The sequence below is a fragment of the Erythrolamprus reginae genome, chromosome 6 (genome assembly GCF_031021105.1).
Source record: "Erythrolamprus reginae isolate rEryReg1 chromosome 6, rEryReg1.hap1, whole genome shotgun sequence".
NCBI classification, from domain to species: Eukaryota; Metazoa; Chordata; class Lepidosauria; order Squamata; family Dipsadidae; genus Erythrolamprus; species Erythrolamprus reginae.
Window position 1 is genome coordinate 41648170 of NC_091955.1, and position 26517 is coordinate 41674686.

Genomic DNA, 26517 nt, shown 5'->3' on the forward strand with positions numbered 1-26517 from the left:
GTATAATAAAACATAGAATAGAAGATAAAAAGGAAATGCCATTGGAATTTTATAAACAATTATATAAGAAAGAAGAAACAAGTGAGGATTTAATTTTCAAATATTTAGAAAAAATAGAGTTACCAGTATTAACTGAAACACAACAGCAAAGATTGAATAAACCTATTACAGATATGGAATTAAAACAATCTATAAAGAATCAAAAAAATAATAAAGCAACTGGCACAGACGCAATACCAGTGGAATTTTATAAATTGGAGATAGAAATACTTTTTTCAAATATGCTTGAGACATATAACCAAATATTGGTAGAAGGTAAATTGCCAAAAAACATGGTCAGAAACTTTAATAACTTTAATACATAAAGCTGATACGGAAAAAGAAAAAATTGAAAACTATAGACCTATTTCATTATTAAACGTAGATTATAAAATTTTTATATCAATATTTGCTAATAGACTTAAAAGTATTATAAATAATATGATACACAGTGATCAAAATGGTTTTCTACCAGGAAGACAAATTAAGAATAACTTAAGAATGATAGTAAATACATTAGAATACTATGAGCAACATCCAGAAAAGCAAATGGCGCTTATATTCTTGGACGCGAAAAAGGCATTTGACAATGTAGATTGGAACTTTATGAAAATACAACTAAATAAGATGGAGGTAGGAACAAAGTTTTTTAATATAGTAGATGCTATATATTCTGAACAAACAGCTAAAATTATAATAAATGGTGAACAGACCAAAAAAGTAGATATACAACGAGGAGTAAGACAAGGTTGTCCAATATCGCCACTATTATTTATTTTAACATTGGAGGCATTGTTGATAAAAATAAGAGCAGATAAGGAAATAAAAGGATTGAAGATTAAAAAAGAAATTTATAAAACACAAGCATTTGCAGATGACGTGGTGTTTTTGTTTTGGAGGACCCAACAGAATCTATTTTAAACTTAATAAATTCAATTGAAGAATATGGGGAAGTTGCAGGACTGAAAATAAATAAAGAAAAGACGCAGATATTAACAAAAAATATGACTGAAACACAAAGAAAGTATTTAGGAGATTTATCAAACATGAAAATTACAAAAAAAGTGAAATATTTAGGGATATGGATGACCTCCAAAGCTGTATTTTTGAAAAATGATAATTAAATAAAATTATTAGGTCATGTTAAAAAAGATTTAGAAATATGAAGTAATTTACAATTATCATTGGTAGGAAGAATCTCTACAATTAAAATGAATATTCTCCCTAAAATTTTGTTTCTTTTTCAAGTTATTCCAATAAACCCAGGACCGAAATTTTTTGCTGAATTAAATAAGATAATAAAAAAAAATATTTGGCAAGGTAAAAAATCAAGAATAAAACAAAATTCATTAGAAGATCGTAAGGAAAGAGGAGGCCTAGGTCTCCCAAATTGGAAATTATATTACCATGCCACCGCCTTGACATGGATAAAAGATTGGTTGACCCTAGAAAACCAAAGGATGCCCAACCTAGAAGGTCACGATCTGATGGTTGGTTGGCATGCATTTATATGGTACGATAAATTAAAAACACATTCATATTTTAAAAATAATATTATTAGGAAAGCATTGATAGAAGTATGGAATGAAATAAAGAAAAACCATTTTTTAGTAATGCCAGAATGGGTTTCACCCATTGAAGCTATTACACACCCGAATTTTAAAGAAAAGGGTAAGAAACATAGGGATTTGTTAGATGATCAATTTAAATTTGTTAGATGATCAATTTAAATTGAGAACTAAACAAGAATTACATGACTTAGGTATTGACTTAGACTGGTGGCAATACATGCAGATCAGTTCTAGATATCAAACAGATGTAAAGATTTATATTTTTAAAAAAGAAAATAATGTATTGAGTAAATTATTATTCCAAAATTATCTAAAACTAATTGGAAATGTATATAAATACTTATTAAATTATAGAACGATAGGTTGGATATTGAAAGATAATATGATCAGTTGGTGCAAAAATTTAGGCAAAGAGATAAATTTAGATACATGGGAAAAAGTATGGATGTATAATTGGAAAATAACAAAATCAATTTCCTTTAAAGAAAACCAAATTAAGATGTTCTACAGATGGCACCTTCCACCATATAGAATTTCTAAAATGTTTCCGTCTGTATCGCCTATTTGTTGGAAATGTAAAAAACAAATTGGTACATATTATCATGCGTGGTGGACATGTTCTGAGACAAAAATATTCTGGAACAAAGTAGAAAATTGGATAAAGGAAATAACAAAGGAGAAGATCAAAAAATCTCCCGAACTCTTTTTATTGGGTATTGCAAATACAAAGTATAAAAAAGAAACTTATTATTTAATAATACATATATTGGTTGCGGCTCGAATAGTATTTGCACAGAAATGGAAAGAAAAAACAATACCAAAAGATATTGAAGTACAGTGGTACCTCGGTACTCGACCACAATTCGTTCCAGAAGTGTGGTTGAGAACCGATTTGGTCGAGTACCGAATTTATTTATCCCATAGGAAATAATGGAAATGGATTTAATGGTTCCCAGCCCCTGTTAATTCGCTGGGAACCAATTAAATCTATTTTCTTTATTTCCAATGGGATAAATAAATTCGGTACTCCAAGCTGCAGGAAGTGTGGGGGCTGCTGCAATCCCGGCAGCTTAAAGGGGCTGAGGAGCTCTATAAGAGCTCCAAGCTGCAGGAAGGGTGGGGGCTGCTGCAATCCCACTCCTTTCTGCTCCTTTCCTTTCCTCAATGCTTCCGCTTATTACCTGTAAGCAGCTGCAAAACTTTCTCCCTTCCGTCGGCTGCAACGGCTTCCCTTCGAGGAACAACAGCGCCGAGAACGTCACGTAATGAATGGAAGCTGCTGGAGCATCGCAAAAACACAGAAGTCCGGAGGTGGGGTTTCCTATGGAGGGGAGCCTCAGGGTAATCCCAGCAATGCAAAAACGGGCGCTTCGGCTGGCAAAAGGGGTGAATTTTGGGCTTGCACGCATTAATTGCTGTTCCATTGATTCCTACGGGAAACATTGTTTCATCTTACAAACTTTTCACCTTAAGAACCTCGTCCCAGAACCAATTAAGTTTGTAAGACAAGGTATCACTGTATATCAATTTATAAAAGTGAATTCTAAACTTTCTGTCTAAATGCTTTTTACCTTCTAACTCTTCCTTCACCCATACCCCCCCTTGAACTGTTTGTTTAACAGTTCTAAATTCCTGTAATTAACGCTGTGCGGCGTATGGTGGCCGTGGTTTTTCCATTTTTTTTCCTGATCTACACTTTATCTAAGGTCAGTTTGGATTGAACAAGATATCCAGTCGATTAAAGGTTTTCAGAATTTTGTGTTTGGTCACTATCCATATTTTCCCTATGTACTACCCTATTTTAATTTGAAATTTGTCTTTTTTTTCCTTTTTGCTACCCAATCATAAAATTTCCCCCAAATTTCATAGTATCTATAATCCTCCTTGTTTTTAAGTTTTTGGGTAAGTCTGTCCATTTCTGCACAGTCATATATTTTCTTAATAATTTCTCTTTCTGATGGTGTATCCTCTTTTTTCCAATTCTGTGCAATTGTAATTCTTGTGGCTGTAATTATGTGGTGGATCAGGTAGAAATCATCCTTTTTACATTTCAGATCTATTATGCCCAAAAGAAACGTCTCTGGTTTTAATTTTAGTGTGATTGTTGTAATATCTTGATCCAAGTTTGAATTTTTCCCCAGATCTTTTTTATACGTGGACATGTCCACCATAGGTGGAAAAAGGATCCGCATTTGTTGTTGCACCTCCAACAGTTTGGCTTCAGATTAGGGTAAATTTTAGCTAATCTAACTGGGGCTAGGTGCCATCTATAAAACATTTTTTGTAAATTTTCCTTGTATGGTACTGATTTTGTTAATTTAAGATTTTTCCACATTTGCTCCCATTGATCTAGATAAATATTGTATCCTATATTTTGAGCCCAACTAATCATATTTTCTTTTACTATCTCAGTTTCCATTTTATATCCCATTATATAATTATACATTCTAGTTATAATTTTTTTTTCATGTCCAGATAGTAATTTATCAATTAAACTGTCTTTTTCCTGAATTCCCTCTTTCTTTTTGTCTTTGTTCCATTTTGTCCAAATTTGAGAGTAGGGCCACCAGTCAATATTAATATTTTGATTTTCTAATTGTTGCCTTGTTTTAATATTCCCCGTCTCATCAAGTATGTGGTTATAGGTCAGCAATTTTTGGATTTGAAATAGATTAACGTGCATAAGAGCTTCCACGGTAGAGTACCACCTTGGAATTTTAGGGTAATGCTCTTTTTTAATTTTCAACCAAGTATTCATTAGGGAATCTCTAACCATATGGTTTTTGAAGTATATTGGAACCTTATCTTTTTCGTTCCATAGAAAACCGTGCCATCCCTGTAAAATATTGTGCCCTTCTAATGCCAGTAATCTTTGATTTTGAAGATTTATCCAGTCTTTTAGCCAAAGCAGAACCGCTGATTGGTAGTAGCTTTCAAAATTTGGTAAGCCAAATCCACCCTGATTGGTAGTAGCTTTCAAAATTTGGTAAGCGAAATCCACCCTGAGTAACTCTGTCTTGTAAGAATTTAAATCTTACCCTTGGCTTTCCCCCCTCCCAGATAAATTTGGAAATGGTTGTGTTTATTTTTGTAAAGAAGTTTTTATTCAGTTTTACTGGGATGGTCTGAAATAGGTATAAAAATTTAGGTAAAATAGACATTTTAATTGTAGCGATCCTCCCTGATAATGAAATATGAATTTTGTTCCATCTAATTAACTGTTGCTCCGTTTTTTTAATGAGTGTGTCATAGTTATCTTTTTGAATCGTACTACATCTTTTAGTTAATGTTATACCCAAATATTTTACTTTTTTAACAATTTGAATTCCTAAGTTTCTTTCTAATTCCTGCTCTTGTTTAAGGTCCATATTTTTGGTTATGATTTTGGTTTTTTGTTTGTTAATTTTTAAACCTGCTACTTCTCGATATTGTTTTAATTCTTTCATTAAATATTCACCAGCATCTATAGGGTCATCCAAATTAAATACCAAATCGTCCGCATAGGCCTGTACTTTAAATTCCCGTTTCCTAACCTTCAGGCCTGTAATGCTTACATTAGTTCTTACTTGGTTAAGCAATGTTTCCACGGCTAAAATATATAGAAGCAGGGATAGCAGACAACCTTGACGAACTCCTTTTAAAATTTGGAACGAATTAGTTAATTCACCATTGATTATAATTTGGGCTGACTGAATATGGTATATAGTTTGTATCATTTTTATGATTTTTGAGCCAAATTCCATTTTTTTAATTAGTTCCAGGATAAATTCCCATCTCAGGTTATCAAAAGCTTTTTGGGCATCTAAAAATATTAACGCTAATTGTCTTTCCGAATGTACCTCGTAGTATTCTAAAATATTCAATATTGTTCTAGTGTTATTCCGTATGTATCTTCTATTAAGCTTGCTTAATTTCTATGCATCTCTCCCCTCTGAGACATATTCTAATCTCAGGAACCATGCACTCAAAATGGCAACCATCTTTGGCAGCACTTACGTCTGTGAACAGACTTTCCAGAATGAAACATCTGAAATATCCAACAAGATCTAGACTAACTGATGCACACTTACATCACTTGTTACGGCTAGCAGTAACAAATATGGAAGTGGACATTGACCATCTCATCAGTCAAAAGCAGGCCCATAGTTCCCATTGAAATACTGGCAAGTTTATTGATTTAAATTTACTTTAAATTTATTTGTTCCCATTTTGTTTTTTACTTTAAAATAAGGTTTGTGCAGTGTGCATAGGAATTTGTTCATAGGTTTTTTTAATAGTCCGGCCCTCCAACAGTTTGAGAGACAGTAAACTGGCCCCCTGTGTAAAAAGTTTGGGGACCCCTGCTGAAAGCCGTCCTGATGCAGCTATTGGCCAAAGGAAGAAATAATATTTCCTCTTCCCAGAAAAAAGGAGAAAAAATAAAAAACAATAAAAAATGCTAATAAACTATTCTATAGCCTTCTTGAGGATATAAAACCTCCCCTTCTCTCCAGAGGGTGGGACAATGATGGCTCCACCTGATGAGAAGAGGCATATCAGGTAAGTCCAACGCACTTTCTCCATCCTGGATGGAGCCATCATTCAGGTTGGGATGTACCAAAGCCCCAAGTCTCTCAGGTGGGTCTGATGTCCTGGAGGTTCTAATATGGTTCTTCATGTACTCGCTGCAATGCCCTGCAACCAAATGCAGCATTAGCCAATGCAAACTTGACAATTTTGTCGTGGATAAATTGAGTTGGTGACGACCATGTAGCTGCTCTACAGACTTATGTCAAAGGGGCCTGAGCGGCCCAGGCTACCAAGATGACTGCACTATGAGTAGAGTGTGCTGTGATTCCTGATGATCTTGGCAAGGCCTATAGTTCACATGCCTTTGCAATGGTTCCTCGGATCCAGCATCCTATGGTTGAAGACCCATTGACTGTGCTATGAATACCAGTAGGAGAGACTCCATTTTGTGAATTCATTTTGCTCTTTTCAGGTAAATTCACAGAGCCCTGTAAATGTCCAAAATATGCCAGAGATGTTCTGTAGGACAAGAAGGATTCGCGCAGAAGGATGGAAGGCTGAACTGATTTTAGGATGAAAGAGGGGTCGACTCTGAGGATGAAATCGATCTGGATGAAATACACATACGTCATCCCGCATGGACAGGGCATACAGTTTTGGAAGCCGGTGGGCTGATGTAATGCCTAACAAGAAGGCTACCTTGTATGATAGATGTCTGAGTGAGTGTCAGCAAACCAAATAGCATCTGAGAAATAAATCACATTCCACTCCAGTGCTCTCACCCAAGGTTTGATTTATTAGCAGAGCCATGTTGGCTTCGTAACTGTCATTCCAACACTAAATTCTAGGTGGTTCCCACCCCCAGGTTAAGGTTCATTTCACCTCCCCATACCCATAAGTGCAATCACGGGGTCCAATCCGGTGCAGGGATTCACTGATGTCCTCATTTGTTCAGTTGACCTTGGACTCTGTGTAAAGGAATTTGCTGTGGTATTTAGCGTCTCTCTCTCTCTCGCCCCTCCCATTTCCCTATTGCTGTGTTACTATGACAGGCCAAAGCCTCCAACTCTAAATGATGGCTTTCAGCCTGACAGGCGACCCCCCCCTTCCACAAACACCCATTTCCTGGAATGATAGAATAAACACATAGGGGTTAGTACCGCTTTCAAACCAAATGTCAGCGAACCAAATAGCTTGAGCAATAAATCAATTCCAAGTCTGTGCTTCTCGCAGGGTAAGATTTATTAACAGCCATGTCTGGATTCGACTGGAATCATTCCAACTCTGAGTCCCTTAGATTACATCCAGGTAAAAACCCCATCTCACATCCCCACACCCACAAGTGCAGTCATGAGGGCCAATCCTATGTAGGATTCCTAATTCCTTCCTGTGTTTGTTACTATGGCATCTAGAGAAAGGAATGTGACCCAGTCTTTAGTAACTCGGTTAAGGGCAAGGCAACTTCTGCGAAAGCTGGAATGAATTGCCGGTATAAATTTGCAAATCCTAAGAAACTCTGTAATTGCTTGCGTGTGCGGGGAGCTTGCCAATCAAGCACTGCCTTCACCTTGGTTGGGTCCATCTCTATGCCTTTGCTAGATATGCGGTATCCCAAATAGTCTACTGACGTCTGGTTTAATTTGCACTTGGAAAGTTTCACATAGAGCTTAGCAGACAAAAGCTTCTTCAAGACTTGCCTCACCAACTTGACATGGTCAGAGAGGTTCTGGTTGTAGATAAGGATGTCATCTAAGTACACAAGAACCCCATTGTAGAGATGGGCGTGTAGAACTTCATTTATGTACTGCATGAACACGGCAGCGGCCCCTTTCAGACCAAATGACATCACTCAAAATTGGAAACTCCCTAATGGGCAGTTGAAAGTGGTTTTCCACTCATCCCCTTCCTTTATTTTGATGTGGTAATAAGCCTCCCTTAAGTACAACTTGGTAAAGTATTTCCCCTTGGCTAGATGATTTAGTAAGTCCTTCATGAGGGGGAGGGGATGTGTTTTGCACACACACTGCATTAAAGTTCCGGTAGTCTACGACTAAGCGAACGCCTGTCCTTCTTAAAGAGAACGGGGGCTGCTGTCCTGGAATTTGCGGGCTGGATGAATCCCCTCTTTAAATTGGTGCCTACGTAGTTTCTCAGCTCTCCCAATTCTTTCAGTGACATTGCGTACATTCTAGGTTTTGGGAGAGTTGCCCCGGTTCAAATTCTATCGCACAGTCAGTAGGTCTGTGAGGGGACAGTTCATTGCAATCTTCCTCACTGAAAACTCTTCCCAAGTTTCTGTATTCCAAGGGCACCTTCAGGAGATCTGAAAGTGTACCTTCCTTCATTGCAACCACTGCTAAGGACCCATCTGGCTCCTCCCGGGGAGGAGGTTTTCCCCTGTCAGTCTCTAGAAAAGGTTTAGAGCCCAAGGGGATGAAAAGCTTACGATGCCCACCCTCCCAATGAAAAGTGGGAGTTCATTCGTCCATCCAGGCCAGGCCCAATATAATTGGTTCCGACATCTTGGGGGCGACTATGAATCTCAAGAGTTCACGGTGCCGGCCTATCTGCAGCTCCACTAACTCAGTCAGGAGTGTAGCAGGAACTCCACCCACTAGAGAGCCATCCACCTGCTGGAACCAGATGGGTTTTGCTAAAGGCCTGGTCTGGATTTTTAACTTCTCCACTAAGGTTTTGCTAATAAGGCATCTTGAGCACTCTGTATCTATCAGAGCCCGCATTTCTTCCTCTTCCCCTGTGGTCATTGCTTTAATCCTTGCTTTAATGATGAACGGATGGATGGGCTCACTCACAATTGGGTCGTTCACTCTACTGGGCTTCTCATTCCAATTGGCCTGATTCCTGAAGGAATAGGGTTTTCACCTTTAACAAAATCCTCAGGAGGGCACAGCTCTGTAGTTTGAAAGGCCCAGAGACTCTGCAGAGGGGCTTCTTCAGATCCTCTTTCTGCTACTGGGCATGGCTTAGGTTTTGGGGAGAGAGGGGCGTCAAACAGTCTGTCCCCTTATGACCAGTCTGGTCACATCTGTAGCAATTTGTTCCCCTCATAACCCCTGAACAAGGGGAGCCCAGCTGACAAGGGAAAAGGCAGCCTCTTGAAAAATCCTTTGTTGCGTGGGGCGGGGGAGGTCCCTTCTCAGCAAGAATTACATCAAAGTGACTGCTGTGACATACCAGTCTTGAATGGTCAGCTGTCTCCCACCTGCAGTTCACACACCTCTCTCAACTTTGGATCAAGGGAACTTTTGAAAATATGGATCAAGCAGTTCTCTGGCCACCCTTTCAGGCTATAGGCAAGCATTTGAAATTCTTCCATAAAATTCTTCACAGGCTTTCCTGCCTGTTTCAATTGAACAATTCTAGTCTCAGTTTCTAACTGTCTTGCTACACTATTCGGCTCAGAAGCACTCTCATTATGCAATTTAGGAAGCAGTCTGCCATTTGCAATCAGAGGAGCAGGAGAAGGGGGGCCGAGCAGGTTTTGAAATTCCCCAACAAAGGAATCCCGTTGATATGCATCCGGCTGGCCTCTATCTTGCAATTCACTTAGGGAGTCAGCAATGGGGGTGGGAGGGAAGTCTACATTATTCATTTTTGCCGTGTAGAGAGGCAACTTCAGGAGGCCATGGGGATCTTCAGAAACCCATGGGCATCTCAGCCACCCCCAATCAGGAAGATAGATTGTTTCTGACTTGTTCATTACAGCCCCAAGCCTGCCCCCCCCCTCTTTACCTTTGCAAAGTTGAACGCTGTCTGGCTCCTAGTGCAGAGAGAGGGGGTGTAGGAAATTCCAAGACCTTCCACCTTCAGATTCTTGGTTAATTCTCTCTGTTCCATTCTTCGGATTGGGGGTGAGAGTTGGAATTGAAATGTCAGGGAACCAAATAGCTTGAGCAATAAATCAATTCCACGCCTGTGTGTCTCGCTGGGTAAGATTTATTAACAGCCATGTCTGGATTCGACTGGAATCATTCCAACTCTGAGTCCCTTAGATTACAACCAGGTAAAAACCCCATCTCACCCCCCCACACCCACAAGTGCAGTCATGAGGGCCAATCCTATGCAGGATTCCTGATTCATTCCTGTGTTTGTTACTATGGCATCTGGAGAAAGGAATTTGTGGTGGCATATCTCTCTCTCTCACTCCCAAACTGTGTCAGGCCCACCTTGGATTTCACATAATGACTTTGGGCTTGACACCAAGCTTCCTCCCCCACCAGGCCTCTTTGGCTTGTTCGGGTAATTTTCATGGAACTGCTTGATTAACCTATCAGCCTTGACATCCCGACTCTTTACCCAGGTAGCCTCCGACAGAAGGTACCCCTTCCAATGAATCAGGTACTGTAAGTTTCCCCAGAAAATGCAGGAGTCCAAATTTTTTTTCACTTCATAGTGTGGTTCCCCCTGGATCACTACAGGGGGAGGTGGCGGTGTGCGTGTGGCCTAACGTTGGACCCGATCACCAGCTTAAGCAGGCTGCAGGGTGGACCCTCCCTAGGATTCTGGACAATGCAAGCTGCACCGTGACGGGGTTGATTATTTTCACAAGTGGGAAAGGCCCTAGAAATTTAGGACCTAGCTTTTTGCTAGGTAGCCTTAATCAAATGTATTTGGTAGACAGGAAAACCTTATCTCCCACTCTAAAAGGGGGTTGGGGAGATCAATGTTTATCTGCTTGTTTCTTGTAGGCCTGTGCTGCCTCTGCCAGCACCTTCTTGGTGTCCTTCCATCCTTTCTTCAGCTTCTCCATACATTCCGTCAACGTGATGGATGAGGGAAGTTCTGTAGGTAGTTCCGGCATGGGAAAGGAGTTAGGTCCATGCTGCTGTGTACGGAATTGTTATACGCTACTTCGGTGAAAGGCAGTAGCTCAGTCCAATCGTTCTGCTGGTAACTCACATAACATCTGAGATATTGTTCCACTAGGGCGTTAGCTTTCTTTGCTGCTCCATTTGGGGAAGGGTGGAAAGCAGAACTAAGTCCTTGGGTGGAACCAATGGTGCGGACAAATTCTCTCCAGAATCTGGCGTTGAATTGAACCCCCCGATCTGATATGATTCTACGTGGGACTCCATGCAACCTGTAAATCTGTTTTAGGAATAACTTACCAGATGTCGGGCTGTGGGTAGTCCCGAACAAGTGATGAAATGAGCTTTTTTGGAGAATAAACTGATTTCAGTCCAAATAATAGTGTTGCCCTTGTTCTCGGGGAGTTCCACTATGAAATCCATCGCTATTTCTTCCCAGGGTCTAGTAGGGCTGGTGCTTGCTTCAGCAATCCAGGGTTTGTGTGTTCCGGGCCTATGCTTTCTGGTGGCACAAGTGGCACAACTTTTCACATAATCTTCAACTTCCGCTCTCATTCTGGGCCACCAGAACTGCCTCTGCGCTAGGTGCAATGTTTTCAGGACCCCAAAGTAGCCCCCTAGTCTGGAGTCATGACTCTGTTGGAGAATCTCTAATCGCAGGCTGGAAGGCACATACACTTTGGTTCCCTTCCAAGCCAATCCTTCCCTCAATGTTAGGACCTCTTTATGGTTGTTGAACCACGTGTCAGTGGGCAAAGCAGACTTCAATTTGTTTTCCCACTCTCCCTTTCCTGGTGAAAGCTGTCTCCTGGTCTGGTCTCAGGTGAGGACAGATACAGCTGTCTCCTTACTTTCAGGATGCGGGGAAATACATGGGTGATCAGATGTACTTTTCCCTCTCTCTTGCTATTGTACTGTGGTTTTCGTGATAGTGCATCAGCAAGGAGATTCTTCCCAGCTGGGATATGTTTCAGTGTAAAATTGAAACATCTGAAGTATTGGGCCCATCGTACTTGCTTAGGAGAAAACCACCAAGGGGTCTTCAAGATTTTTATGGTCAGTCCACACTTTGAAAGGAATTGCTCGGCCTTCTAGGAAATGCCACCAGGTCTCCAGTACTACATGTACAACAAATGCTTCCTTCTTCCAAATAGCCCTTGGTGGGGGTTAGCTTCTTGGAAAGGTATGCACAAAGCAACAGCTGTCCCTTTCCATTGTCTTGTGACAACACCGCAGCTATTGCCACATTGCTGATGTCTGACTGGATCACAAACTTCCACTTGGGGTTGGGATGTTGCAGGATTGGCTCCTTTGCAAAAGGTTTTTTGAGCCTTTTGAAAGCCTTTTTGGCATTCCATCGTCCACCTGATTGGCTGAGATGGTCTGGGCTTAGTAGGGGCTGACCCGGTCTTTAGTTAGGGACAAGGCAACTTCAGGGAAAGCTGGAATGAATTACTGGTAGAAATTTGCAAATCCTAAGAACCTCTGTAATTGTTTGCGTGTGCGGGGAGCTTGCCAATCAAACACAGCCTTCACCTTGGCTGGGTCCATCTCTATGCCTTCGTTTGAGATGCGGTATCCCAAATAGTCTACTGACATCTTGTGAAATTCGCATTTGGAATGTTTTACATAGAGCTTAGCAGCCAAAATTTTTTCAAGATTTGCCTCACCAATTTGACATGGTCAGGGAGATTCTGGCTGTAGGTAAAAATGTCATCTAAGTTCACGAGAACCCTATTGTAGAGGTGGGCAGGTAGAACGTCATTTATGTACTGCGTGAACACAGCAGGGGCTCCCTTCAGACCAAATGGCATAACTCGGAATTGGTAACTCCCCCAATGGGCAGTTGAAAGCGGTTTTCCACTCATCCCCTTCTTTTATTCTGATGCAGTAATAAGCTTATCTTAAGTCCAGTTTGGTAAATATTTTCCCATTGGCTAGTTTATTAAGTAAGTCCTTCATGAGGGGGAGGGGATACATGTTCTGCAGGCACACACAGTTCAAATTTCAGTAATCAACCATCAAATGAACCCCTCCATCCTTCTCCTTAAAAAGAACTGGGGCTGCTATCCTGGAATTGGCCGGCAAATGAATCCCCTTCTCAGATTGGTGTCTATTTATTTTCTCAGCTCTTCCAGTTCCCTTGCTGACATTGTGTACATCCTAGGCTTAGGGAGAATTGCCCGAGGTTCAAATCACTGTTCCCTCTAACGTGCGCAGCCCGCTGGGACACAGGCAAATACCAAACACGGCGCAGCATTTTTCAATGGAAGGAAGGAAGGAAGGAGAAATGGAGAGAACAAGGAAGGAAGGAAGGAAGGAGGAAGAATGAAATGAATGGAGGGACAGAGGAAGAAAAGACTTTTTTTGGGGGGGGGTGTAATTTTTTAAAAAAAATTCTCTCAACATACATTCAAACAATACAGTGTAACATCTAATTTTCCATGAATAAAATGGAGTATTTTGTTAGTAACTAATATCAATCATCAAAAAAGTTGCAAAAGTTTTTTTTTCTAATTTTGTCATTTACTTACATACATTTTCTTTTAATTAAATTCCCTCCTTAATATTCCTTCAAAAAGTACACCAATTATATTTCTAACTTATTAACCATTATGCTAAAGCGGTTCCTCCCTTTCTTTATACATTTTTCTATAAATCAAGAAAAGCTTGTATAGCCAATCAGTTGTTAACAAAAGAAAATTAAAAACAAAACATAAATATATATGAATTTCAGACTTCTTCCCCCCCAAATAGTATTTACCTAATCCAAAATTTAAAAATTATTTCAGCCCATCTAACATTTAGCCAATTAATACTTATCTACATTTCTTACTTATCAATCTTAAATTTCAGTCAATTTGAGAAAAGAAAAAAAGGGAAAAATTCTAAATATTCTCTATTTTCAATCAATTAAAAATCATTAATATTAATCTTACCAACAATTCTAAATTCAATTCCATTTATGCATTAATCCAAATCAGTATCACCTACTACATATCTGAATATAATCAATGCTTCTAACTTTATTAGAACAGATCAGCAATTCCTAAATTTATATATCTATATCTAAATATAAAAAATAATTAAAATTTAAAAAGAGCAAACAAAACAATACTCAAGCTTAATCTACCCTTCTCAAAGTCCAATTTCCTTAATCTGAGCAGAACTTTGAACCAAACCCTTATCTTTTAAATTTTTTTGTATCCCCTTTTAATCCCCTTTTCCATTTTATTCTTTCTATTCTTCTTTCTAGGAAGGAAGGACTTTGTTAGAAAAATAAAGGGGTTATTGGATCCAACTGTGGACACTTGACAATGTAGTTATGATGGTGGCAATGTCCCAGGGTCAATGTTACCTCAAAGGTGCACGCCCCAAAACAACTTCCCATGCAGCCTTTTCTAAGGCTGCGCAACGGGAAGTACCAGCTGCCCCTGCCCACCGTGGATGTGCCGGTGCCGAGCAACCCCGTCCCCCACCCCAGGTGCATCCGGCCCACTTGTGCCCCTGGCCTCCCGCTTCTGCCCGCCCGCTCTGCCCCTCTCTCCACTTTTCTTCTCCTCCACCTCCTGCCTTGCAGTGCGGCTTCTCCCGCAGCAGTTTCCTCCTCCTCATTATTATTATTATTATTTATTACATTTGTATGCCGCCCCTCTCCGTAGACTCGGGGTGGCTCACAACAGTGATAAAAACAATAGATGGTAACAAATCTAATAATTAAAATCTAAAGTAACAGTTTTACATTAAAAAGTCTAAAAAGAAAAAAATAACCAATAGATAAAATACATACACACAGTCATATCATGCATAAAATTACAAAGGCAAGGGGGGGATGTCTCAGTTCCCCCATGCCTGATGACAGAGGTGGGTGTTAAGGAGTTTACTAAAGGCAAGGAGGATGGGGGCAGTCCTAATCTCTGGGGGGAGTTGATTCCAGAGGGTCGGAGCTGCCACAGAGAAGACTCTTCCCCTGGGTCCCGCCAGATGACATTGTTTAGTCCAGTGTTTTTCAACCAGTGTGCCACGGCACACTAGTGTGCCGTGAGACATGGTCAGGTGTGCCGTGAAGCTCAGAGAGAGAAAGAAAACAAGAGAGAGAGAGAGAGAAAGAGAGAGAGAGAAAGAAAGAGCAAGAGGGAGAGAAAGCAAGCAAACAAGAGAGAGAGGAAGAAAACAAGAGAGAGAGAAAGAAAGAGCAAGAGGGAGAGAAAGCAAGCAAGCAAGAGATAGAGAAAGAAAACGAGAGAGAAAGAAAGAGAGGGAGGGAGAGAAAGCAAGCAAGAGAGAGAGAAAGCAAGCAAGAGAGAGAGAGAGAGAGAATGGGAGAGAAAGAAAGAGAGAGAGAGAGAAAGAGAGGGAGGGAAGGTGGGAGAGAGAAAGACATAGAGGGAGGGAGAGAGAAAGAGAGAAAAATAGAGGAAAGAAAGAAGAGAGAAAGAAAGAGATGGAGAAAAAAAGGAAGGGAGAAAGAGGGAGGGAGAGAAATAGAGCGAAAGGAAGGAAGAGAGAGAATTTTTTTGTTCAAACTTATTTTAGCCGCCCCCCCCCCCACTCAATGTGCCCCATGGTTTTGTAAATATAAAAAATGTGCCGCGGCTCAAAAAGGGTTGAAAATCACTGGTTTAGTCGACGGGACCCGGAGAAGACCAACTCTGTGGGACCTAACTGGCTGCTGGGATTTGTGTGGCAGAAGGCGGTCTCGCAGATATCCTGGTCCGGTGCCATGAAGGGCACCGTGACCGCAAACTGATCGGCAACCAATGCAGACTGTGGAGTGTTGGTTTAAGATGGGCATATATTTAGGAAAGCCCATGATTGTTCTCGCAGCTGCATTCTACACAATCTGAAGTTTCCGAACACTTTTCAAAGGTAGCCCCATGTAGAGAGCGTTTTGCCACTCCATCTTATCAGGGTTGAGTTTGAGTCTGTTGACACCCATCCAGACGCCAACAGCCTCCAGACATCAGCACATCACTTCCACTGCTTCGTTGACTGGACATGGGGTGGAAATGTACAGCTTGGGTATCACCGGCATACTGATGATACCTCACTCCATGCCCTTGGATGATCTCACCCAGCGGTTTCATGTAGATATTAAATAGCAGGGGGGAGAGAACCGACCCCTGAGGTACCCCACGAGAGACATCAGGATTGACCTCTGACCCCCCACTAACACTGACTGCAACCGACCAGAGGTAGGAGGAGAACCACTGAAGAACAGTGCCTCCCACTCCCAACCACTAGCAAGAGAGAGAAAGAAAAAGAGAGAGAAGAGAGAGAGATGGTTTTGTTTTATTATTAATTTCTTTTAATAAAAAGGAGGGATTTTCCCCCCTATTTATTTATTTATTTATTTATTTATACTTCTATGCTGCTCAGTCCCAAAGGGACTGCCGCTTAGGCACTACTTTTCCGCCCACACGGGGAAAAAAATTAGAGGGAACATTGCCCAGGGTTAATGTGAACATCTTTTGGGATCTTCTGGCAAGCAACTGCAGGGATTCACTTAATGACTGTGGCAAAAAAGGTGGTAAAGTGAGGCAGAACTCAATAACCGTTTTACTCAGGAGATAGAAACGTTGGTCTCCATTGGGGTCAGAACAGAAGTCGAAGATTATCTGTCTGACCAGTGCACTCTTTTAGAAGCAGATCAGCAGATCAGGAGTCCATTTTGAAGCTCCACAGAAAACATCTAGAGGGGAAGGTAGGTTGTTCTTGACTTACAATGGTTCATTTACTGACTGTTCAAAGTCACAACGGCCCTGAAAAAAGTGACTTATACACCCTTTTCACACTTAGGACCTTCGCAGCAACCCAATGATCGCAGGATCAAAACTTTGCTGCAGTTTCATATTTATGACCATTGCTGTGTGTCCTGAGGTCACGTAGGACTCCCTTTTGTTTCTAACCGATCCACACACAGGCATGAAAATGTGCCACTCAGACATTATACTTTTCCACCCACACCAAAAAAAAAATTAAAAAAAATTAAAGGGAACATTGGTTCAAATTCTATTGCAGTCTATTAGTCTGTGAGGGGGCAGTTCATCGCAATCTTCCTCACTGGAAAACTTTTTCCAAGTCTCTTTATTCCAAGGGCACCTTCTGGAGACCCTCATCACAGCCACTGCTAAGAACCCATCTGGCTCCTCCCTGTTGTATATACTCCTGGTCAGTTGGAAAATGCTGAAGAGTTTGCAGATTCTGATTCAGATAGTGTTTATGAATTAGTGGCAGGTCCTGGGTTACAGGTGTCACAACAGGTGGAAGGCCAGCCACAGTACGTTGCTATGAGCCCAGACTCCAGTGAAGAAGAGACAGATAATAGATGGTTAAATCTGTATTTCAGAAGGGTACAGAGACGCAGGGAACAAGTGTTAGGAAAGAGATATTAAGGTGGAGGAATGGGTTAATTACTGAAGTGATTTATTTGTCACATCTGGGTGCCAGCGGGGAAGAAGGGCAGAGTTCTCAATGTTGTCAATCCATCATGGACATGTGCCGATACGGCTACTAAGTAAGCTAGTTTATTACCTGCTATTTAACAGCTGTTTTTTATTGCTTTCAACTACGCTGCTTAGACATAAATCTTAAGATAAGGGAGGAGGTCTGGAGGAATGCTTTTGTGTGCTCTCATCATTAAAATATGAGAGTAAAGAATTTGACTGCCTGTAATGCATTTTGAATATGGAGGAGAGGAGAAATAAAGATGGAGTTTTTGTTTATAGAACCCTGCATTCAGTAAGCGTTATTTCCAATTTAACCAAAGTTCTAACCAGAATCCAGAACACTCCCTGGTTTTCCTCCTATCAGTCTCTGGAAGAGGGTTAGAGCTGAGGGGGAGGATAAGCTTGCGATATCCACCCTCCCAACAAATGGTGGGGGTCCATTTGTTGAACTAAGCCAAACCCAATATGACTGCTTCTGACATCTTGGGGGCAACTATGAATCTCAGGAATTTACGGTGTCGGCCCATTCACAATTGGCTGTAAAAAAGGGCTTTGTCTATGTCTCAGTTCACTTAGAGGGTGAGGCACTTGGCCAAAAGGAAAAGCTATATTCTTGTCTATAGTTGCAGTGTAGAGAGGCGGCTGCGGGGCCCCATTGAGAGGGGGAAATTCAGGAATCCATTGGCACCTCACCCATCCCATGTCCAGGAAAAATATTGTCTCAGGCATTTGCTTAACCTCTGTGCTCCCTCCAATCTCCTGTCTCCCATACTGGAGGCTTCCCCCCCCCCTTCAATTCTGGCTGGATTTGTTACCTCCAGGAGAGGGGGGTCGAAAACATCAAGCCCTTCCACCTCCAGTTTCTTCATTGACCCTCTCTTCCATTCTCTTGAATTTATTCTCTGCACATGGCTGGAGCAGATGGATGGGAGCTCAAATTTTCGAGGAAAAGAGGAGTGTTGGAATTTGTTGTCAGCGAACCAAATAGCATCTGAGAAATAAATCACATTCCACTCCAGTGGTCTCACACAAGGCTCAATTTATTAGCAGAGCCATGTTGGATTTGTAACTCTCATTCCAACACTAAATTCTATGCGGTCCCGTCCCCCCCCAGGTTAAGGTTCATCTCACATCTCTACACCCACAAGTGCAATCACGTGGTCCAATCTGGTGCAGAGATTCATTGACTTCTTCATTTGTTCAGTTGACCTTGGACTCTGTTTAAAGGAATTTGTTGTGGTATTTAGCTTCTTTCTCTCTCTCACCCCTCCTGTTTCCCTATTGCTGTGTTACTATGGCAGGCCAAAATCTCTAACTTCACATGATGGCTTTCGGCCTGACAGGCCTTCCGGAGAAGTTCGTACTCGCATTAGAGACTTTAAGACTCTGGGGAGATCCCAGGTATCAATGGATGACCAGCAGGCATAGGTTTGCAGCACCTCATAAGAACCGTCTAACTGTTGGTAATTGCACCAGGGATTCCGCTTGATCGCTAATAAGAACTGATGCTAGGGCGGCCACCTGCCTACTGAGAGTGTTAAGTGAAAGACCCCTGGAAAGACCCCGTTGCAGGAACTTGAGCACCTTGGACAGAGGGATGTGCATAGGGCAGAGGCCTTTCAAGGCACATGAGCAGAAGGCCTTCCAGGTTGTTGCGTATATTCTTTGGGTAGAAGAGCATCTGAACACCTGTATAGTGGAAATGACATCAGGATCATAATTCTGTTGTCTCAGGATGCTCCACTCAACCGCTAAGCGGTCAGTGGAAGTCACTGAGGATCCGGATGAATCAATGATCACTGGCTGACCGCCGCTTCCATGATTGGGATCTGGCAAAGAGTGTCTACCAACAGAGCCTTGAGATCTGCAGACCAAGGTCTCCGCGGCCAATGAGGAGCTACTAGGATGACCTCTGCTCGTTGTTCTAAGATTCTCTTTTTAATCTGAGGCAGAGTTGGCAAGGGTGGGAATGCATAGAGCAGACCCGGTGGCCACCTCTCTTGTAGAGCATTCACTCCTCTGCCCCCCCCCCCTGGAATGGAAACCGAGAGAAGAACCAAGAGAAGAACCTGAGTGTTCTGAGGGGTAGCAAATAGGTCAACCTTGGGCCTGCCAAATTGTCTTGTTATGTCATGAAACAAGGCTGGGTTCAGCCTCCATTCTGTCTGATCTACCTCTGCTCAACTGAGCCAGTCTGCCTGAGTGTTGGATGCACCCGACATGTGTTCCCTTGTAACGGAAAGAAAATTCCTCTCTGCACACAGCCCCAATTTGAGAGCCTCTCACATGAGAGCTCTGGAGCAAGTGCCACCCTGGTGTTTGATAAGCGCCTTGGCATGTTGTTGCTGAGGATCAGGACATATTGACCTGCCTGCTGTCCCTTGAACTGTTTGAGAGCTAAGGACACTGCTCGGAGCTCCAGTCAGTAGATCGGGGTTGTGGCTTTTTGTAGAAACCATTGCCCCTGTGCCATCTGACCTTGTGAGTGAGTTCCCCATCCAATCAGCATCAATTGTCACCATTATTCTGGATGGTTCTCAGAAGAGGCATCCTCTGTAGATAGCTGGCAAATGCCATAAGGTCAGAGAGTGGCGTACCTCTGGAGGAACTAAAACTGCTGTGCCCAATTCTATGGAAAAGTAAAAGGAACCATTGTAGTTCCCTAGAGTCTAGTCTTGCCCAAAGGGTAATGGGGATACTAGATATCATATTCCTGAAGAGGGAAGAAAGGGTTGCTAGGGAGACCTTGTGATTCTGCTGTACCTGGATGACTAGATTTCTAATAGTCTCCTGTCTCTCTAGGGACAGGGAGACTCTACCATTTAGAGTGTCTATAATGGTCCCCAAATGCAACAAGGATGTGTGCAGTGCAAGATGGCTCTTTTTTAGATTAATGGAAATGGTGCTGATGCAATGTGTCTATGACATCTGCAGGCTCCGCCCACAAATTGTTTGTTGGACACCTGTACAAGGATGTTGTCCAAATAACAGTACTAGCATTTAGCAATAGCATTTAGACTTATATACCACTTCATAGTGCTTTTACAGTCCTAAGCGGTTTACAGAATCAGCATATTGTCCCCAACAATCTGGCTCCTCATTTTACTCACCTCAGAAGGATGGAAGGCTGAGTCAACCTTGAGCCAGTGGTGAGATTTGAACTGCTGAACTACAGCTAGCACTTACTTACCAGGAAAGTGGCGCATTTGAAAAGCGCATGTTTAAAAAGCGTGCCGCTTTCCCGGGCAACCGGCTTTGCTGGTCAGAGAAGCAAGCAATCCGGGACTGCATGGCTTTGCGCCGTGACAATGACAACAACAACGGCGCTGTGGCGGCCTTCAAGCGCGGCCCTTCGTGGCGCCCCACCACCTGTTCCTGCAGATAGAGGTCAGGGGTGCTACCGGGAGGCGGAGGCGGCACGGGGCCGGGTGCTGGGTGCCGGGGAGGGCAAAGGGGTGGACATGATTGCTGCCTCTTAGCTGGAGAGCCGAATGGGGGCAGAGGTGACGGCGGAGTCTGGTGCTGGGGCCATGCGGGGCCACTCATCCAGGGGGCCGTGGACTGGCAAGCCGCCCTCTGCTCTCTCTCTCTCTTTCTCTCTCTGTTGCCGGCGTGGTGTACGAGAGAGAAAGAGAGAGAAAAAGGAGGGCAGAGAAAGAGAAAGAAAGCAAGAGAGAGAAAGTGAGAGAGAAAGCAAGAGAGAGAGAGAAAAGGAGAGGAAGAGAGAGAGAGAAGAAAGGAGAGAGAAAGAGAGAACAAGAGAGAGAAAGCAAGAGAGAGCAAGAGACAGAGAAAGAGAGGGAAAGAGAAAGAGTGAGAAAGAAAGAGAGCAAGAGGGGGAGAGAGAGATAGCAAGAGAGAGAGAAAGAGAGAAAGAGAGTGAGTGAGAGAGAACGAAAACAAGAGAGAGAGAGAAGGGGGAGAGAGAAATGAAAGCAAACGGGAGAAAAAAGAGAAATGAGAAATATTTATTTATTTATATTTTTTTGACTTCTGTGCCGCCCAGTCCCAAAGGGACTGCCGCTCAGACGCTATACTTTTCCGCCCACACCGAAAAAAAATTAGAGGGAACATTGCACACCATTCCTCCCATAACTTGCCCATCAACCATCCCAAAAATCAACGGAACGATCAGTGTTGGAACACCAGACAGACAGACTCCTGGCAGACAGACAATAAATAAACACACGCACGCACAAATTAAAATATAAAACTCCCGCTCCTTCTCCAAAAAAGGCTGCTTGCAGACAGGGAAGGCAATGGAAAGTAACAAATCCTCTGATTATCTGGCGGCTAAGTGTCCCCTGCGTCCAAAAGGCCAGGGCAGAAGTGCTTTTGAGATCAGTTATACAGTATTGGGTAGAACTGAGTTAATTATATTAGTCTGTCCCTCTAAAACCATCCCAATTTCTCTTACGGCCCCATGGCAAAATTAATTGCCCACCCCTGGACTGGAGGAACCTTCAGAAGGGATGCCAGTTCCAGTCCAACATTAAAGTGTTTTCGATCTGTAGATGAAAGCATAGGCCCCGAGCCTGGGGTTGTCTATTGTCGTTGGATGTTATTCAGGAACAGTTGGGGAGCTGGAACTATATCTACCTCTGGCTTGAATTCTGTGAAGGGAATCCAGGTTCTGGGAGCACGAAGTACCTGGAGCAGAGACAGATTCCAAGCCTGCTGCAGCACAGGTAAAGGAGGGACTTGAAAAGACCTGGACGGAATAGAGTATTAGAGACCTGGGCCTCCTGTAATATACCTTCGGATAGCTGATAATCCTCTTGTCCCATATCCACTATAGGTTCTGCAATCTCCTCTTTCTCCTCCTCCTCTGAGGAATCTGAAGAATTATCAGGCTCCTGGTCCCCTCAGGTGAGGGCCTGTCTCTGGCTAGAGGTTTGACCACCTCTCTGCATGCTGCTTTACTTCGTGCTTTATTGGTGGGTGAGATCCCCTGTTGCACGGCAGTCAGCAATAATCTCTGTAATGTGGCATGGTCCAGGGTGATGGATTCTGTGGAGCGGTTGGAGGCCCTGAGAGAGGGAGGATCTATTTCCTGGCTGGAGTCTTCCTCCTGGTTCGAAGGAGCACTGGGCCTGGGAAAGCCCACCTCCCCCCCACCAATATATTATTAGTATCCCTGATTGTGAAACTGCCTGGTTATGATCCTGTGCCCTGGTTATTTTATTATTATTATTCTTGGAGGCTTCCTTGTGTGAGGCCCATTGGAGAGGAGCTTCCCTCCCCCTCCTCCTCTGATTCGGTATGCTTAGTTTTGCATTGATTCTTACCATATGTTCCTCCCTCTTTCTGATCTATGCATTGTTGTTTTTGTTCGGCTATTAACACTGGCCTCTGGAAGAGTGGGGGGAGGGGGAGAAGCAATGAGGCCAAATGGCTTAAGTGTCTTATATGCCAATAGGAGCAAGCTACAGAGAGTCTAGGCACATAGGAGGGCTGCTGAGGTCCTGTCTTCCTGCAAGATAGCTTTGGATGATCCTTAGAGCTCTGGCGGCTAAGCGGCTTCCCTCCCCCTTCACTGGGTTGCTGCCGCGGGAAATGGCTGGACCATGTGCACGGATTATCACAGCCAGCGCAAAGCTCTCAGCCTGTTTTTGTGCCTCCCCTTCTGTTAATTAGCCATCCCAAAAGCCCTGAACGCAAGCTCTATCTGGCAGAATCAGGCAAGCCCACTCGTTCTATGCCAGATCATGGGGGGATCTTTCTAGGGCTAAGTTTCCTCTGGCAGACCAGGCTGTTCCCTTTCTCTAACATTTGCCCTCCTGTGATCTAGTGTTGGTGAACAGATTGGAGCAAGCCCACAAGGGAGACTTCTGTGTTTTTTGAGTGGTCGGAGCCAAAGCTTTGCCACTGACAGCTCAAGTTACAGTTCCTCTCCCCTTTGGAAATATTGTTTAGTACTCACTCTGGAAGGAAAACGGACCTGAAGATACCCTACTCCTAAGAAAAAAATCTTCTACTGAGTGAACCAAAATTCAGGAAGGGATGAAGTAGCCACGATAGTCCTTGTCTGAGTACGAAAGAGTACGAAAACTGGAAGCCCAGGTGGTGGATCCAACCTTTTATAGTAAGAACAGACTTGACCCTTACCTCTGACTGGATGAGGACATCCCAACCTGAATGATAGCTCCACCCAGGATGGAGAATGCTTTTTGTTCTAAGTGGTGAGCAAATTATTATTATTATTATTATTATTATTATTATTATTATTATTATTATTATTATTAGAAACATAGAAGACTGACGGCAGAAAAAGACCTCATGGTCCATCTAGTCTGCCCTTATACTATTTCCTGTATTTTATCTTACAATGGATATATGTTTATCCCAGGCATGTTTAAATTCGGTTACTGTGGATTTACCGACCACGTCTGCTGGAAGTTTGTTCCAAGCATCTACTACTCTTTCAGTAAAATAATATTTTCTCATGTTGCCCTTGATCTTTCCCCCAACTAACCTCAGATTGTGTCCCCTTGTTCTTGTGTTCACTTTCCTATTAAAAACACTTCCCTCCTGAACCCTATTTAACCCTTTGACATATTTAAATGTTTCGATCATGTCCCCCCTTTTCCTTCTGTCTTCCAGACTATACAGATTGAGTTCATTTAGTCTTGCCTGATACGTTTTATACTTAAGACCTTCCACCATTCTTGTAGCCCGTCTTTGGACCCGTTCAATTTTGTCAATATCTTTTTGTAGGTGAGATCTCCAGAACTGAACACAGTACTCCAAATGTGGTCTCACCAGCGCTCTGTATAAGGGGATCACAATCTCCCTCTTCCTGCTTGTTATACCTCTAGCTATGCAGCCAAACATCCTACTTGCCTTTCCTACCGCCTAACCACACTGCTCACCCATTTTGAGACTGTCAGAAATCACTACCCCTAAATCCTTCTCTTCTGAAGTTTTTGCTAACACAGAATTGCCAATGCAATACTCAGATTGAGGATTCCTTTCCCCCAAGTGCATTATTTTACATTTGGAAACATTAAACTGCAGTTTCCATTGCTTTGACCATTTATCTAGTAAAGCTAAATCATTTACCATATTACAGACCCCTCCAGGAATATCAACCCTATTGCACACTTTAGAGTCATCGGCAAATAGGCAAACCTTCCCTACCAGACCTTCCCCTATGTCACTCACAAACATATTAAAAAGAATAGGACCCAGAACAGACCCTTGGTGGCACACCTTTTGTAACCTGTCTCTGCTCAGAATACTCGCCATTAACAATAACTCTCTGATGTCTATGCTTCAGCCACCTTGAAATCCACTGAACTATCCAGGGATTAAGTCCAATCTTCACTAATTTATCCATCAGCTCTTTATGTGGAACCGTATCAAAGGCTTTGCTGAAGTCCAGATAGGCAATATCCACGGCACCACCTTGATCCAACACCTTTGTGACATAGTCAAAGAAAACAATGAGATTAGTCTGACATGATTTGCCTTCAGTAAAGCCATGCTGATTTGGGTCCAATAAGTTATTGTTTTTTAGGTGCTGATTTATCCTCTTTTTGAGTAGAGTCTCCATCATTTTAACTACAACTGATGTCAAGCTAAGTGGTCTGTAGTTACCAGCTTCTTCTCTACTGCCCTTCTTGTGGATAGGCACAACATTGGCCATTCTCCAATCCTCAGGAACATCTCCTGTTAACAGGGATTGGTTAAACAAATCAGTAAGGGGGGTAGCAATGACAGATCTGAGTTCTTTAAGAACTCTGGGGTGGATGCCATCTGGACCCATTGCCTTATTTATCTTTAATCGTTCAAGTTCTTCTAAGACATCGGCTTCTAAGATCACTGGAGCTGAATCAGTACAGCTGGAAGCAATGCTATATCCCCCTATAGTATTATTTTGTAAGGTGTCTTTTGAGAAAACTGAACAGAAGTAGCTATTGAAATGGTCAGCGATCTCCTTATTCCCATCAATGCATGTATTATTCCCGGTACTAAGCTTCGTGATGCTGCAGTTTTTCTTCTTCCTATCACTAATATATCTGAAGAAGGTTTTATCCCCCTTCTTTACAGATTTTGCAATTTCTTCCTCTTTTGAGGCTTTAGCAGCATATATTATCTGTTTCGCCTCCTTCTGTCTCATTTTATACACCTCTCTATCAGCTATACTTCCAGACTCTTTATACCTCCTATAGGCAGCCTTTTTTTCATTGACTATAGCCCTTACATCATTGCTAAACCATAGCGGTTTCTTCTTCCTTTTACCTTTAGTTATTTGCTTTACATAAAGTCTTGTGGCTTTTAAGATGGCCTTTTTTAATACAGTCCACTGGGTGCTCGCTCCTGCCATTTTATCCCTCCCCTTTAATTCATTATTTAAATATTCCCCCATTGCATTAAAATTTGTTTTTCTGAAATCTAATACTTTGGTTGCAGTGTAGGATTGCTCACAATCAGTTTTTACATCAAACCACAAACATAGATGGTCACTGCAACCTAAATTTTCTCCCACCTTGACCTCTGAAACCCAATTCCCATTTGTAAAAACTAAATCTAGAATATTCTCCCCTCTAGTTGGTGTCTTAACTAGCTGTGCCAGAGCTGCTCTTGTAACGGCCTCTACTATATTCTTACTTTTACATGTAAGGGCACTGGGGATATTCCAGTCAACAACAGGCATGTTGAAATCACCCATAACTACAATATCTCCCTTTACTGCCATTTGGGTAATTTCATCCACCATCATGTTGTCATGTTCCTCAGATTGCCCTGGAGGCCTATAGATCACCCCAATTCTAATGACAGAACCGTCTTTATTTTGCATGCAAATCCAGAGGGTCTCCAGATCTTTACATGTATTTTGAATTAGTATTGTTTTTAGACTTTCTTTAACATAAATGGCTACTCCACCTCCCCTTCTCTCTATTCTATCCTTCCTATACAGTGTACAGTATATCCTGGTATGGATATTTCCCATTCATTAGAATCCTTAAACCATGTCTCAGTTATGGCAACCAGATCCAAATTATCTCTAGATATTATGGCCATTAACTCACAGAGCTTGTTGCTCAAGCTTCGAGCATTCGTGCACATTACCCGAAGAACATTATTTTCCTTATTAGTTTGACCCTTATCATCAAC

The 26517-nt window shown here is 42.3% G+C and overlaps 1 protein-coding gene across 2 annotated transcripts in view; it reads right to left on the reverse strand.

Moving 5' to 3' along the window:
• Positions 1-26517, reverse strand: part of PPM1H (protein phosphatase, Mg2+/Mn2+ dependent 1H) — a 206473-nt gene that overhangs the window by 56010 nt on the left and 123946 nt on the right. The gene's annotated exons all lie outside the window — the stretch shown is intronic.